Below are 18,495 nucleotides of genomic sequence, written 5' to 3' on the forward strand. Positions count from 1 at the left end.
ATCTCCACCTCTTTCCTGGGGGTTCTGCTTTGTATGCTCTGGGTTTCAGCAGTGCAGGAGGACAGAAAGCGCCTCTGGGCACATTCACCAGCCTTTAGGAAACCACACCAGGACCCTGTCCAACCCTTACATTTCTTCCTCCAAACCCCCCCACCGCCAAGCTCATACCGCACCTTGTCTGACCCTTCTCCGTCACCTCCTAAAAAGACAAAAATGCTGTCACCAGCTTAGCCATTAGCGGGGACACGATCAATTCTCTGAGTTTCTGTGGAGCCGGTTTATATATGTCAGTGAGAGGAATTAGCATCCAGGTCACGTGTGCACTTCAATTCCCTTTCAACCTCTCTCGCCATGAGCAAACCCCTCCAGGTCCCCGCATCCATTCACAAAGTCACAAAGTTGCCAGCATCCTTGAAGTTTGCCCCAATTCTCCTGCAACCCAAACCTCAAAGCCACTCATGGGCTTTTTGTGACTGGAGCTATATTTCTTTGTGCACACGGAGCCTGAGAAAAGAGGGACACCCTCCTCCGGGGAGAGGGTTTTAAAGTGTAATCAAATCTGTTCCTGGTCTCGGACACAAAAGCCCAGATCTGGCCACAGCAATCTGCAATGGCCTCCTCTTTTGTCTAAGAGGCAGGCAATAATTGATTTGACTTGCTTTAAGGGGACAATTTCCCAGGCATGACTGGGTGCTAATTGCTGCTAATGAGGCGGCATTTGAAACTGGCTGTGGTCTTGAGCTTCCTGCCTTCCTTCCTCCCAGCAGCTTTCCTGCCAATGGTTTGCATGGTAAGCCTCCAGCAAGCCCTCACCCATAGCCAGCTTCCCTTCCCCAGTGGCTGAGGGTTGTTAAGGAGGGCAAACTCCATTGCCTTCCAAAAGGGTGATCTGGCTGAGTGAGCAGCGGCTAAAAGATGCACCAAGAGGCAACGCCGCTCTTGAGGAAATGAAGTCTAAATGTTACATGAATGCTGGAAATTACTTTCATAATGACTTTGCCTGGTTCAGCCCTTTTTCCAACATCCATCTCTCTCACCCAGAGGAAAACCCACCAGCCCCAATCCAAAAAAGGACTATTTTCTTGCTGAGAGTGACTTCAGGGGCTCTTCAAGTTTACATCAATGTCTTTCTGCCTGAAAATTAATATGCGTTGTCACCCTTTAAATTATAATCAATTGTGAAATGAATTTTAGCTCTAGAAAAGGAAAAAAAATCCTCTGAACCAGCTGTGGAATAAAAATAAATAATACAACTAGAGCAGAGTCAGCAAACCTTTTCAATAAAGGACCATTTTTTAAAAATATATCTTTTATTGATTTTTTACAGAGAGGAAGAGAGAGGGATAGAGAGTTAGAAACATCGATGAGAGATGATCAGCTGCCTCTTGCACACCCCCTACTGGGGATGTGCCCACAACCAAGGTACAAGCCCTTGACTGGAATCGAACCCAGGACCTTTCAGTCCACAGACCGACGCTCTATCCACTGAGCCAAACCGGTTTCAGCAAAGGACCATTTTTGTGTTTGCAGACCGTACAATCTCTGCTGATATTAAACTGCCATTGTAGGTGAAAGAAACCATAGACACTATGTATGGGCATGGCTGTGTTCCACTAAAACTTTATTTACAAAAACAAGTGTCCAGCTGGATTTGGCCCGTAGGCCATCGTTTGCCAACTCCTGACCTAGGGCAGGCTTACCCACCATACAACAAATCTGGGTGTATAGAAAGTTATTCTGACCCTAAAATGGACAAAAACGCCTGAATCCCCCTATAATTATTCACCTTTATATTTATAAGCCAGTTTCTTCACTTATAAAATAAGGGGTTGGGCTCTGCTACTTCTAGATTCTCTTCCAGACATGTATAAATCCCTCCAGTTCTATAATCTCAAAGTTCTGACCATGTAGTATATTAACCTTACAAGCTATTTCAGAGTTGGCCACACACATGCTTCTTATTCCTCACTTCTCTCTCTCTTTTTTAATCAATCACAAAATCCAAGGCCACAATGGATAAATGCAAATGTAAGACCATGATTTCTACTGCCATTCCAAACTAGGAATTAATTCCTGCATACTCTCTGCCAACATATACATTCTTGTCTTCCGGTTTCTCTCCTTCATGAATTCTTTCAAGTGTAATTCCATTTGTGCTACGTCTTTCAACTGCCCTACCTTCCTCTCTAGATAATGATTTAGCATATTTGTTTTATATTTCTACTAGAGGCCCGGTGCATGGATTCAAGCACCTGTGGGGTCCCTCGGTTTGGCCTGTGAGATCTGGCTGAAATCAGCTCTCTGACATCCCCTGAGGGGTCCAGGATTGCGAGAGGGTGGTTCGCAGGTGACACACCCCGGAATCAGGCTCCTTCTCCTCTGGTTCCATCACCTGAGAACCAAAGCTGCCAAGTCACTGCAGTTTGGCAGCTCCCACGTTGAGCATCTGCCCCCTGGTGGTCAGTGCACATCATAGCTACCAATTAGAGTGTCTGCCCCCTAGTGGTCATTGTGTGTTATAGCTACTGGTTGGACAGTCAAGATGGTTGTTTAGGCTTTTATATATATACTAGATGCCTGATACATGAAGATTCATGCAAAAACGGGCCTTCCTTCTCCTGGCTGCTGGCACTGCCTTCACTCTGGCCTTGAGCTGCCTTTCTGCCTTCCCATGCTTCCCAGATGCTCGGAGAGGCTGGTGTGGTGCAGAGTGCCTGTGTGTCGCTATCTGACTGCTCGGAGCCTGTGTATGCAAATTAACCCTTCATATTTGTTGGGTTAATTTTCATACTCACTCCTGATTGGATGTCACAAAGGTATGGTCAATTTTCATCTTACTCTTTTATTAATGTAGACTAGTGACCCAGTGCATGAAATCTGTGCACAAGGGGGTGCCCCTCAGCACATGCTGCACCTTCTCCAATCTGGGACCCTCAGGGGATGTCCGACTGCCGGTTTAGGGATCGGGCCTAAACCGGCAGTTGGACATCCCTCTCTCAATCAAGGACTGCTGGCTCCTAACCACTTACCTGCCTGCCTGCCTGATTGCCCCTAACCTCTGTGCATACCAGCCTGCTCACCTCCAACTGCCACCCTGCTGACCTTCTTGCCCCCAAGTCCCCTCCCTGCCAGCCTCATCATCCTCAACTGCCCTCCCCTCCTGGTCTGATAACCCCTAACTGCCTCTGCCTCGGTCCCACTAGCATGACTTTGTCCCAAAGGACGTCTGGAAGGTCTCCAGGAAGGTCTCCTGGTCTAATTAGCATATTGCCCTTTTATTATTATAGATAGATACAACTACAGTTGTTCTGGCATGTGTTGTTCTTGTATATTGTGCTTTTAGAAAACAATTTAAACCTTTCTAAATGTCTGTAGATATAGACACACTATATGTGCAACTTAAAGACTAAGGAACTGAAGAATAATTGAAATACAAGTGTATAATTATTATATGTAAATAAAGAACAAAGAGAAAAATAGCTTGTAATTGAGTACCTTGAGTAATGTGCCTGTTGAATATAGTAAAAGGAGCTTTGATGTAACTAAAATTGTGTGCCTTGGGTTAAATTTCTAGTTTATTTTACTGTTATAGTCATCTATACTGATAAATTTCTGAGATTAGGGTACAGTAAGTTGGTCTGGGGTCCATAGGCCTCTTACTGTTATTGCTTTCACAGATTACCTGCTAGTATATGGCTTGTGTTAGGCAGGGGTATTTCCCTATTATGGAAGTTTGGGGAAAAGAGCACCACTGGTGGTACAAATGTGGGAAAGAATGTGGTGGGATTAATGAAAAGAGAACTTTTTAAAACATCAATGATTTAAAATCAACGGAAGCGTTCAAGAAACTAGAAAATAAACAATAGTGTAAATTCAAGAAAATAAAAGGAAAAACGTAACAAAGCACAGAAATTCAGAAAATAAACAATAGAAAGATTTAAAAAATACAAAAGCATCATTTTATAAAAGAAATTAACAAACTAAACATCCCTTTAGTAAGATTAATAAAGGGATAGAGTCTCTGCCAATAAACACTATTATAACTACACTAGAGGCCTGGTACATGGGACTGGGAAAGTCCCCTCATCCCAGCCTGCACCCTCTCCAATCCAGGACCCCACGGGGGATGTCCAACTGCTGGATTAGGCCCCATCCAAGTCCTGGACTGCTGGCTCCTAACAGCCCACCTGCCTGCATGATTGCCCTAACTGCCCCCCCCCCTACCGTGCTGATCACCCCTAACCACCTCTGCCTGCTGACCTGGTCGCCCCTCACTGCCTCTGCCTGCCAGCCTGATCACCCCCAACTTCTCCCCTCCCCCTGCTGGCCTGGTCACCCCTGACTGCCCCCCTCTGCTGTCCTGGTTGCCCCTCACTGTCCCCTTCTGACATCCTGGTCACCCCACACAGCCTGCTGCTCAGTCCTTTGGTCATCCCTCACTAATCCTCTGCCAGCCTGATCACCCCACTGGCCTGTTTGGTCGTCTGTTCAGTTGTTTTGGTTGTAATGGTCACTTGGGCTTTTATATATATATAGATAACCAAAGCTTATTCAATGAATAAACTTATGCCAATAAATATAAAAATGTAGATGCAATGAAATTTGCTAGTATATTACTGTTGCAGACTACTGGTGGTAATCAATATCTCTGTTCTTCTTTTCTAACCGAGTTCATGGACTGTTTCCCAGACTGCTTTGCACTTATATGTGGAGAGTGATTGAGTACTAACAGTGGATTGGCTCATAAAAGTTTTCCAAACTTTAATGTATGCATATACACACTGTTTCAGATACCAGTAACAAAATTGTCAAACTCGTTTTACGAAGTTAGTATAGACAATATCAAAACCAGTAAAAAAACATTATAAGAAAAATGAACTACAGATGCACATAGATTTTTTTCAAAGAATTCTAAATTAAATATTAGTAAATGAAATCCAACAATGATTTTTTTAAATTCATACATCAAATTCAGTAGTTTTCTTACACCCAGGAGTGCAAAATTGATAAAACATCAAAAGTGCATTGCTATAAACTATCACATAAATAACTTACAAGAGAAAAGTCATGTGACTATCTCAATAGGAACAAAAAGAAAACACCTGATAAAATTTAATATCCATTCAAGATAAAAGTCTTATAAAGTTTGAAATAGGACCTTCATTAACATGAAAAATAATGTCATTTTAAAAGCCTATATATTACACCATATGTAATGGTGAAACCTTAGGAATTACCCACTAAGATCAAGAAAAAAAGGCTATGTACCCTCTTCTCCCCACTATTATTAAACATTTAATGGTGGTCCTAGCCAATAAAATAGTAATATGAAAGGGGGAAAAAGAGGTATGAGGATTAGAAAGGAAGGCATAACTGATCCTAATTTGTAGATAATATGATCATCTCTAAAAATCCTGAATAATCAGCAAACCATTATTAGAACTAGTAAGAGAATTCAGCAAGACTGCTGGTACAAGATTACCATACCAAAATCAACATATCTCCTATACATCAGCAATACCCAGTTAGAGAATGTATAGAAATGTTTTGTTCAAGAATAACAAAATACTGGAAGGTGCCTAGGAATAAATTCAGCCATCATTGCAAGTCTTTTTTGAATAAATTTACAAAATGTCATAGAATGGCATAAAAGAAGACCTCTGTAAACAGACAGGTCAATAAATAAAAATGCCAATTATTTTTAAATCAGTGTGAAAAATAAAACTAGGAAGTCTTCAAAAGAGTGTGTGCTGCACAGAAAGGAATCAATTCACATTAGCTAGTATTTCTAGATGTAACTGCCTTTTCACTGTTTCCTTTGCTGTGCAGAGGCTTTTTACTTTGATGTAGTACTATTAGTTCGTTGTGTTTTTTGTGGTTTTTTTTTTGTTGTTGTTGTTGTTGTCTATGCTTTTGGTGTCATATCCATGAAATCATTACCAAGACTAATGTCATGTAGCTTTCCCCCCTCTGATTTCTTCTAGGAGTTTTGCATTTCAGGACTTATATTTCAGTTTTTAAGACATTTTGAGTTGATTGTTCTGTATGGTGTAAGATAAATGTACAGTTTCATTCTTTTGCATGTGCATATCCAGTTCTCATAGCACCATATGTTGAAGAAGTTGTCCTTTTCCCATTATGTGTTCTTGCCATCCTTGCCCAAGATTAGTTGACTGTTGCATATCAATTCTTGACCAGCTATCATTAATTTTATAGAGGGCAAAATGATCTTTGCTGTATCCAATATAACTCTCACTATACTTAATCCCATCACCTGGTTGATTTTACTAGACTCTCTCTTCGGGTATAGATTCTGTGGCTGTTTTTTATTTTATTTTTTATTTTATACTCTTATTTTCTGAAGTATCTAGCTTATTGCCTATTTAAGTGCTGAAAAAATATTTATTGAGTGAACAAAGACTGAATATTGGCCAAAATTTTAAATGCTTGAAATACTATTACAATATGCAATTTCTTTCCTTTATATACAAAGCTGACCCTTTGAATTAAAAGCATTTAATTTGAGTTCTGATTTTACCATAAATAGGTCTTTGACTTTAAGCAGGTCACCTCTGAGTTACAGTTTCCTTAACTTTAATATATGGCAGTTGAACTAGATGCCATGAGAGATCTCTCTCAGCTCTAAAATCTTATGAATAATACAAAGGTAGATTTATGCTAATTAATGTTCAATTACTCAGTCATTCCTTCTTGTGATTACAAAGATATATTTTTAGTAGGATGAGTATGGATTAAGTTATACTGTGTGACTAAGAATGAAAGAAAGCTATTTTAAGATCTGCAGATTGACAAATACATATGTAGTATTCATTAAGGTTGTTCTCCAATAATCTGCTTTTTTTTCTCCTTCTGAATGCATCATAGTTTTGAACTTTACTATCCACCTAAAGTTAGGTGTGGCCACATGACAAGCTTTGGCCAGTGAAACGTGAGCAGTAATGACATATATCACTTTCAGGTGGAAGCTTTAAGAGCAAGTGTGTGCTTTGCCATGTTTTCTATCTCTGTACCATGATGATAGTCAATGTTCCTGGTCAACATTGGTCCAAATTTGAAGATGAAGGTGGAGCAAAATTCCAATTCACCTTTCAATGAACCTGCAGCAAAAACAAGAAGCAAACCTTCATTGTTTTATGGCTTGGAATTTGGGAATAATTTTTGCCACAGCAAAGCACTATCCAGATTAACACTCTATATTAATGCCATGCTCTCATTTAGCAGTTGTTAATTTACTGTCAAAATACACTGGTTATCCTGATAAACTGTGGATATGTTGCAAGTATTTCATCACTATGAATGATGTAAAGTTCCTTTAGAATAGAAATATAAGCTTGGAATGATTTTCGCCTCTGCTGTAAATTAGACAGAATGCAGTTATCTCTGCAGTAGAGTTATGCTTGATTTCTTACATTCCAATATGTTTTGTGAGTGGGAAAAAGGGAATGGAAATAAGTCTATTGACCTGAAAATTGGATATAACCCTCAGTTCGCTGATCTAAACAGGTGGAAAAAAAAGATTGAAGAAAGCTGAGACTCTGTCCAGATCGTATACAACCTAGCCATTATGCCAGATTCAGCCCTTTGAAAACAAACATCGTATCTCAAGATTTTTAATTAAAAAATAATTTTTAATTATTGTTTTAATTATCTTTAGGTGTTCTGTTTACATTCACATAAATGGCTGTTTCATTATAAACATACAATAATGAAAATTGTTACCACACACCAACTCTCTTTTAGGAATGTGAAGGGAAAAGATAAATATTATAAAGCCTGCCGTGAATAGCTACTTTCAAATACACTATCTTTCAGAAATGTAGGAAAATCTGGGGGAGATAATAGATCAACCAAAGGTCTTTTATACATGCATATAAGTACAACCAATGGACACAAAACTCTGGGGAGGGAGGGGATGTGTGAGAGGGAGGGAGGGGGGCAAAAAAATCAATAAAATATATTAAAAAAATAAAAAATAAATAAAAAATAAAAAAATAAAAAATAAATTATGTAAAACATGTATAACTATGAGTTAAAACAGTGCTTAATTCATAAGAGTGCAGCTCAATTAATTTTCACAAACTGAACACACCTGTGTAGACAGCACCCAGAACAAGAAACAGAACATGTCCAGCACCCTCAAGAATTCCCTTCCACCTTGTGACCATTCCCAATCCCTTTTATCCTAAAGGTAACTGTTATCCTGATTTCTAATAGACTGATGGATTTTCACTGTTTTTGAAGTTTTACTGTGTCTGGCTTTTTTCTTTTTTGCATTAAGCTTATGAGATCCACTCATATTATTACAGATACTAGTTGAAATTTGTTCATTTTCATTGCATATATTATTCTATAGTGTGAACATACCAAATATTAGTATATTTATCTATTCTAAATAGGAAAGCTAATGGGCATTTGGGCAGTTTGAGATTATTATGAACGATGCTGCTGTGAACATTACAGTGCATATATTTTGAGTATATTTGAATGTATCTCTTAGATATCTATCTAGGAATGAATGCTATTATTAGGTCACAAGAAATGCATATACTCAATTTTTGAAAATACTGACAATTTCTCAAAGTGGTCCTGTAATAGGATGTAAAAACGACCACAATTTTCACTCCATCCTGTATCCATACCCCTTTATGATGTGATTGCAGCTCCTCCCATCAAAAGGAGTCTATTTTGAGGGCCCTTGAATCTGGGCTGGGCATTGTGACTTGTTCTGGTTAGCTCTATAGGAACCCTACTCAGCTTATGTGCAAATAAGATCAAGCTAGGATGCTTGATGATGAGAAATATGTGGCTGGGTCAATTCTTATCCCAACCAGTAGCTGGCTAGCCAGCTGGCATATGTGTGAGGCCAAACTAGACTAACCTCAGCTGACCCTCCAGCTGATGACCAATACATGAGTAAGCCAGTCAATATTAGCCAAGCCTGGTCCAGTTCAGTAGAACCACTCAACTAAGTTTAGACTTGTGAATGATAATACTGATTGTATTCATAAGCCACTAAGTTACATATCTATAGACAATGGTTGTATATTCCATTATTTTGTCAACAGTGTTTTAAGGTAGGTAGTGTTAACTTCATTTTATTCAGGAAGAAAATTAGGTTTAGAGAGGTTATGTGACTTGCCCCAGAACACCTGGCTAGCAATGGGTGAAGCCAGGAATAAAATCCTGCCTAATATCAAAACCCCTCTCTCCTATATTATACTATTTATAAATTAAAAGGCACATAAATGAATAAGTAAATAGAAATTTTGAGTTCTCAACTTCTATATGAACACAAAACACCTTGAGCAAAAGTTCAATCATGCTGTTCAGTAGCCAACATTGGGAAATGCTGTGATTTGAACCACAACTCCATTTCTAGCCCAGCAGCTGGTTATCCAATGCTCTAATATCTAGTAAATAATCCCCTGAAGGACATTTTTTTGGTGTCAAACTTTGGAACTTTATTTATAGACATTTATCTCTGTTCTTCACTTCAGTAGAATTTTTCACATGTAGGTTGACTTGATTTTTTTTATACTTGATATTTACATATCTTCTGCCCTTTAATATTAATATTTTATCACAGTGTAAAAATGTTCTCTGAGGTGATGCCAGTACCATGTACACATGAAAGAAGGTGTGAAAAGTTTCAAGATGGAAGAACCAATCTTAGGCACACCTAATGGATTTCAGGCATTGCACAGTAGGAAGTCAAGAGCAAACCATTCTTGAAATGCTTTCAGGGTATAAATTTTAGGCAAATTTTAAATGTTTGAACAGAAGAATTGGTATAGGGCACACAGAGAGTGGTGGGGTTGTCCTCCCATTCTCAGGTATTTCTCTGTAGTAGTGTCTTCTTTCTCAAATACATACTACAAAAATATGAGCTTTGGTTCAGGGTAATCCCAAGTTAAGATTCTAACAAAGGTCACTTAGATTCTTTGAGGTGAAGTTTACTCATATATAATGCATTCTTTGCTGAGTAATTAGAATCAGGGTAGGTAGATAGATAGATATAGATATAGATATAGATATAGATATAGATATAGATATAGATATAGATATAGATATAGATATAGATATAGATATAGATATAGATATAGATATGGATTAGATATAGATATAGATATAGATATAGATATAGATATAGATATAGATATAGATATATTATAGATAGATATATAGATAGATATAGATATCATCTAATAAGTATCTGACAATAGAGCAGACCCATAAATTATTAATGTTCTTGCCTTATTGTGGATTTACTCAAACTTGGCAATCAACATTCCACAGCATTTTTTTCTTTCACAGCCATAACAAATTTAATTTGGAAGAAATTCTCTTGAAATGCAGGTGGCTGCCCATCTCAATAAGTCAGCAAATATCTCTAATGTGAGCACTGCAAAAATACAAAATAAATGTAATACATGGTCTTTCATCTTTAGCAGGAAGGATAAAGCAATTACCCAAATGGCTCATAAAAGATAAAGGATACTTGGTGCCATGGAAGAAGCTCAAATGAGTCCATGGAGGTTTGCAGAGAGGAAGGGTGGAATCTGGATGGAAAGCTGAGGTCAGGAAAAAAGTGATATGATTAGTGAAAAGGAAATTCCAGGCAGAAATTATAGAGTGGGTGAAAATTGGGAGTTAGATGGGCAAGAAGTCATATTCAGGAAACAATGACTTTGAGTAGTATATGGTAGATATTAGAGCATGGGAAGAACAGCTGGAATATAAGACTGTGAAGCCAGAAGAAGACATCTGGGCTAGATTCAGGAGGCAATGACATATTTTAGGCTAACACTTGATAAATATAAACAGAAGATAAACCAGACAAAATAAGCAGATTGAATGAATCAGAACAAAAAGGCCACAGGGGAGATTAGTGCAGTGTCCAATAACAAGGCACAAAAGGCCTTGTTAGTAGAGTTAATGTGGTGCAGTTGCATAGAAAAAAAGAGTTTCATAGAAAGAGGGTATTATGCTAAGTTAAAGAAGTCAAACAGGGAAAGACAAATACTATACGATCTTACTTATATGTGAAATCTTTAAAAACAAAACAAAACAAAAACAAACAAATTCATAGAAATAGAGAGGTGAGTGGTGGTTGCCAGGGTCTGAATTGTGGGGGAAATGAGAAGATATTAGTCAAAGACTACAAACTACCAGTTATAATATGAATAAGTTTGGGGGATCAAATGCATAGACAGCATAGTGATTATAATGAACAAAACTGCATTATACACTTGAAATTTGCTAAAAGAGTGGACATTAAATGTTTTCACCACAAAATAAAATATGTGAGGTGATGGAGGTGTTAGCTAATGCTGTGGTGGTAATTATTTTGCAATATATGTGTATCAAATCAACATGTTGTACACTTTAAACTTACACAATGTTACATGTCAATTACACTGAGTGGCCAGATTATGAAGATCTCTGAATGCATAATAATCTGACCACTCAGTGTCTATCCTATATAATAAAAGGCTAATATGCAAAACTGTCCCCTCGACCAGGAGTTTGACCAGCAGGCAGGCCAGCCAACCGCCCATGTCCCCTGCCCCTAGCCAGGCTGACCAGATCCCACCCATGCACAAATTCATGCACCAGCCTTCTAATATATGTATTAGAAGAAAATTAGGTTTAGACAGGTTATATATATTCATACATACACTGAGTGGCCAGATTATTATGCATTCAGAGATCATAACAATCTGTCTACTCAGTGTACATATCACTAAATCTGGAAAATCCTATATAATAAAAGCCTAATATGCAAATTGTCTCTTCAGGCTGTCATTCGACCTGGATTTCGACCGCTTGCTATGATGTGCACTGACTACCATGGGGTGGCACCGAACATGGCAAACGTTGGTGACACAGTGCTGGCAGTGGGCAGCAGTGGAGGTGTTGCTGACCACAATGGGCTCCAAAAAGAGCAGGACCACAGCAAGATGGTGGAGCAGGTAAGTGGATGGCACCAGGTCAAGGTGGGTGTGAGTGGGGACCTGATTGCCCCACTGATCGCAAAGCAGACTGTGACCAGTGGCTGTGGTGGGAGGCGTGGCCACCACCGGGCTCCCAGGTGCTGAGGAAGTTGGGCGGGGGTCCTGGCCCCCAACCAATCACCCCACAGGCAAGATAGTGGAGCAGGTAAGGGATCGGTGCCAGGCCAAGGTGGAGTGTCAGGCAGGGCTGTGGGGCTGCAAGGCTAGGGGTGGAGCTGGGACTGCAAGGCTGGGGGCGCCAGTTGGGGCCCAATCTCTGCAGGCCAACCTGAGAGACCCCACCTATGCACAGATTCATGCACTGAGCCTCTGGTATTAAATAAAAGAAAGAAAGGAAAAGTTCCTTAGAAGGGAGAAGATATATTAAGAAGGCCCTTTAATCATAAAATTGACTAGATTTGGCCACTGAAGTAAAGAAGAAAAATCAAAAGTTGTAAGTGTGATGACGAGGTTAACACTGGGGCCACTAACAGAAGCCAGAAAGTCAGGTGGTTCAGCTTGTTTGGGGAGAGTATAATGAAGTTGTTGTGGCCAAATTGAGGTTTAGTGTCACACTAAACCTCAACTATCCTACAGGCAGTTGAGGATACAGAATGTGTATCATGTAAGGGTTGTGTGTTAGAGAGAAGAGTTAGTTGGCTGCTGTCCAGAAGTGAAGCTCAAATGATCTTACATCATGGGAATTAAAAATTCTGAGTCATCTCAGGAAGTGGGAAAAGAGGAAGTGAAGTTTTAATAGACCCATAGCAATTTATAGTACTAAAATTAAAACAGCACATATATCTGTGAGCTGTCTAGGAAAAACAAGCTGGTGATTGGCAATGAGAAAAATTCTTCTGGGAATCTGGCCAGGAGCACACGGCCTTCTTGCTTGTTGCTTCAGGCTCTAAAACTTCTTCCTAATTTTGGGGTAGCTCCAAGTTCCTGCCTAGTTCCTCTCTCTAGCCCTGGCTTCAAAGTCTGGCTCTGTTTTCCAAATTTTCCCCTTCATAGAGCTTCAAAAAGAAGCTCATATTCTCTCTCTTTTTTTTTTTTTGTCATCTAAGTATTCCTATTGCAGGTACAGAAATAGATAAGAAGTAACAAATGGTTGTAGACTTAACATGAAAATTTTACAATGCTGATTTTCATTATCCTTGGTCTTCATGCAAATATCAGGGAATAGTGTGCTGGAGCCGGCGTGTACTTGTTCACAAGAGCCAATTATTAAATTTTCAGAAATCTTGCAAGCCAGTGGTTAAATATAGCTGTTACTAAAAATTAAATTATGCAAACCTTCAATGAAGTAACATCAAAAACAAATTTAATACTTGAACTAGTCACCTCCTCATTATTTTACTATTATCTATGTGTTCAACGTTCTTTGTGTCTATTACTTCTGTATGGTAGAAATACTGTACAATGGTGTGCTACTATGCATCACTTCCCAATTCTGCATACAATGACATCATATTGAGAGCTTGTAATAGGCCATAATAGGAACATTTATTACAAATCATAGCTTTTTATTTTCCGTTGGAGACCTAGTTGTTAAGCATCTACCAGTGCACCCGTGCTATTAGGCATGTGTAATGTCCTGGAAAAGCAAAATATCATGGATTAAGGCATTAGGTTGGAATCCCAATTCCATTCCTTGCTAATAGTGCAACCTTGAGCAATTCACTAATGTCTCTTGAGTCCCTGTGAAAGGGTATATCAATACCCTTTTCCAAGGTTGCTGTATGTTGAAAACTCACACAGTGCCATGAAAATATGTGTCCATCTATTGTAGGGAATTAACCTGCCCAACTATGTTTGGATGGGACAGTTGACCAGGCTGTGCCTACTGCAGCCCAGGTACGTTTGGATTGTAGCTACTATGCAATTTGGTGGGATATTTGATCCTTCTAGGGTCAACACTTAACCTCCCTGGTAGCATATGAGACAGTCAGGAACATTATCATACCCTAATTGCAGGGAAGAATGATGGCCTAGATCAGATCAGCAATGTTAAGCTATAACCATTACAGTCATCTACCTCCTCACCTCAGGAGAGAGCATCCCTAAAACCTGTCATTAAAACATTACAAAATCAAACTACTTTAAAATGCAATTTCATGAATATACATACTTTCTAATGAGGGAAACAGGTTGGGCGTGTGTGTGTTTTTCAGATGCTATTATAAAATACATAAAATAGGTTTATTTTTATAACTCTGGTTAGTAGAGTTATGAGCTAAAAGAAACCTCTAGGACCTAATTTAAATAAAACATCTTTTTAAAAAGTATAAAAAATTATTTACATCCTACATGATGACATTTTGTCAAACCATCTATAAAATTTATTTTGATGGGTTTCAGAACCCGTGTTTTCAGCCTGAAAAGCACATTGAAGTGATTTGTGTCAGCTTGTATGACTGGATGGTTGGCCTCGTGAATTCTACCACCTGTCTCAGTCATCAGTTCTTATTAGTTCTCCTTTGATAAGGAAAAGAATCTTTGGAATTCTTTTCAAACACCAAAGGTTGCTTTATTTTTATTTAGATACCAGCCTATCTTTCTGTTTTTTGAAGATTACTATTATAAATTCAAATTCTCCCTTGTTTTTCTCTTCATATAATCCATTAATATTTGTGTAAAAAATAACTTTTTCATATTAAAAATAAAACACATGGACATTGGATGTGTCTTACAACTTCTAGATATTCAAATAACATTTAAGAATATATATCTTAGAGTTATCATATTGTTAATTTCAGATTCCTAAAACTTTTTATGTTACTATCTTGAATCTCAATTCCTGCATTACATGATGAAAGCTAAGTTGATAAGAGTTGAAGCAAGTGATATAATTGAGTCAATCTCAATGCCACAAGAAATTGAAAACTAAAGGTCAATTTATTACCTACTATATTAAAAAGATAATCCTAAATGACAGATGTCCCAGAATCTCAGGATGAGCTGTAACTACTCAAAGCAAAGATAAGGGATCCTGAAATCAAATATATCTACATGAACATTCAGGGAGAGTTTCAAAGTGTGCATATACAGAAATTAGTGCAGAGATTTAAAAATCATTGTATAAGATAGAATACAGAAAACAACAACTATGAAATGAATCTTAGAGTCATGATACTGCAGACAATGGGCTATGATTAAAACTGTAAATACATTAATTTTAGCATGTACCTCAACCACATAATCTAGTATACTGGCCACATGCTTGAGATTCTTCTTTGAGAGATCTACATATCAGTGAATGACTTTATGAGTAAATATGTGGGAAATCTTTAAAGTAGCCTTTCTTTCAGTCTCTCCAAGTGTAATCTGTTGCATTCATAGTTTCATGATACACACATGAAATTTGTATAAGTGAAGCATAGGAAATAATGCAATGAAAAGGAATAAGGTATTTCCCATGAGGTGTTACATTTATTCTGGGAGAAAAGATACTTAAACTAGTATTTATTATGTAAAGTCAAAATAGGGATAGACTAAAAGTCCTACAAGAGTATCTATCTACCTTTAAATTCTAATTGGAGTTGAGTGCATTTTTTACTAACATTAGAAAGATTCTTTAAAATATTGCTAGACTGAGGATTGAAATTCGAGTTGCCTTTTCAAAGCATTTTTGAGACTTTCCAAATTAAAAATGCATGGATCACAGGAGTACAACGAAGTAAGGAAAATGGCATCTGGGTAGACAGATGGGACCTGAGGGGGGAAACTAGGCCGTCGGGGTCTTTGGAGCCAACTCTTCCCCCTACCGTGCCCTCATTTCCCTCTTCAAGCAGCAGATCAACTGGTTTCAGGCTTTGTTCCAACAAAAGCAAAGTTAGTAAGTTTTTTATAGTGCTATGTGTGTTCATCAGCAGAGGTCAGCAATTTAGAGCTTTTAGTTTGCTCAGAACCAGGATGAAATTGATCAATCAGTCATCAAATACAGACTTATTTCACATAGTGACTGTCAGTTAATAGTTGTCTTCCTAAGCGTTCTTAGAAAATTACTCCACTTTTGAGATTATTTTTTTGTTTTTACCCCCAAAAACACTAAGTAAATACACTAAAGCAATAACTTATCAGCACTACCCTTTCAGAAAAAGATGCATTCCACAATTTACTCAAAAAATAGTTTCCTAGTGAGAGAAAATCGTATGGAACACATTTGAATTGTGTAATTTACTGGAATGAATACAAATGTTTTGCTTTAAGTTCATATACCCAATAGCAGAAATTGTTTATAGATATTCAAGCTGTTCAGTGCATGTAATATTTCCATGTGTTTCAAACTCCTCTCTTAAATTAGCCTTTATTTTGACCTGTAAGTGGTTTTCAGTGCTATAATATTTTTATAGACAGTTGGAATGCAAAATAACCATAATCTCCCAAAAGGTTGAAAAATTAGTGAGTGAAGCTGGACAGAAAGAAAAATCTACCTTATGAAAAAATACTTCCTGATACACCTGACAATATGGCAGACACATAAATTGTTAATATTGTTGCCTTATTGTGATTTACTCAAACTTGGAAATCAGCATTCCACAGACTTTTCTTCTACTTTTTTCAAGTGTAATAAGCTCTTACTATATTTTATTTACATTCAAGTTGTTGTATTACTTTACAAAAGCCTATTTTCATTGTTCGGTTGAAATAGTTTCCTAACTGTAAGAAGTTATTTAGATATTTCAGGTTGGGATGGGGTTCAGCATAACTTGTTCTATTAATCTTAATACAAATATTTTTCATTTAAAGACTTTTAAAGGTTTTTAGATTCAATTTAAAGTCAATAAGTAATGGATAAGCATATTCATTAAGGAATTACTATGTCTCAGAAATGGGGCTAAGCACTGAGGAAAAGTTCATGGAAAAGACTGGTATGTTCACTGCCCTCTTATGTGCTTACAGCCAAGCTGGGAAGATGATTTAAATCATTTTTAATTTTTATTTTCTGGGAATATAGATCTACCGGTCTAAAGTTAGTCAAGGCCTGCATTCACGAAAAGTATTTGAGCATTAAACTATAGGATTTATAAAGGCAGATTCAGAGTAAAGTATCACCGTAAGAGTCTAAACTCTAAAGCCATTAGGGTCTGCCTCTGTGGTCTTCTGAAATAGGTATTTATCTTAGAAACCTGAGTTAATTAAGCTTCTAAGATTTCCTAAGGCATAATTACCCTGTGAGAAAATATTGCTTAATGTTTAATAGTCACAATAAGTATAATTTATTCAGCACCTTTTAGGGACCCAGGGCCATGACCCTCCAAAAAAGAACTATTGCTTTGAACCTCCTGTTTGAAGTTTAAAGCCCAGAGCCATCAGACTTTTACAGTCCTGATATGGTGGCAGAAAGGGAATTGCAAAGCTGTCCACTTTATGTTTTGGCATCCCAGACTCACAGTCAGTGGGTACAGCAAGAGGAAAGGCTCACATGGTCATTGATGTGGGAAAGACATGGAAGTGAAGGCCAATACCTGTCTCAGCTGAAGCACTAAAGAAGTCTTCCCCTCCCCCCACCATTACCTGCACTGCTGTGATGTATAGCTGGGAATCTGTCAGTCCCCAGGCAAGGATGGAAGGAAATGCATTCCTTACACTTGGCCTTTCACCCATTATTACTCTCACAAAGCAATAATGTGTCATCCAAACTACCTTCCTGGGGAAATATGAGCAGCTTCTAAATCATAGTTCTTTCACAGACTTGTAAATATATTGGACTGGCAAAGCCACTTAATATGCTTCTATTTACTTTTTTGCTAATCTCCAGGTTTAAGAAAAGCAAGTTGTGGTTACTATGAATTCTACACAATAAGAGAGGAATATGCTAATTATCCATTATGCTGTGAGGCATAAGACCGACCATGTAATGACCAGATCACGGATCTGCAGGAGGTGGGGCAGCCAAGAGGGGGCAGAGAGCTACAGGAGGACCGCAGTGAGCTACTGGCGCACAGATTCATGGGTAGGGCTATTAGTGAATCAATAAGTATGAACTGCAATTCATTGAAAATGCCAAAATCGCCTTATGTTTTGCAGAAGAGAGATATTGGACAAGGTCAGGGAGAGACTGTTGACATAAAACAAAAAATTCATTGGCTGCCGAAACCGGTTTGGCTGAGTGGATAGAGCGTTGATCTGCAGACTGAAAGGTCCCGGGTTTGATTCCGGTCAAGGGCATGTACCTTGGTTGTGGGCACATCCCCAGTGGAAGGTGTGCAAGAGGCATCTGATTGATGTTTCTCTCTCATCGATGTCTCTAATTCTCTATCCCTCTCTCTTCCTCTCTGTAAAAATCAATAAAATATATTTAAAAAAATAAAAATAAATTTAAAAACTCATTGGCAATATTCATATACATGGGAAGAAATGGAAAATAATGTTTTAGCCTTAACCAGTTTAGCTCAGTGGATAGAGAGCATCATCCTGTGGACTAAAGGGTCCCAGGCTTGATTCCAATCAAGGGCATGTACGTTGGTTGTGGGCA

This window comes from Pipistrellus hanaki, assembly GCF_964339955.1.
Source record: "Pipistrellus hanaki genome assembly, chromosome: X".
Lineage (NCBI taxonomy): Eukaryota > Metazoa > Chordata > Mammalia > Chiroptera > Vespertilionidae > Pipistrellus > Pipistrellus hanaki.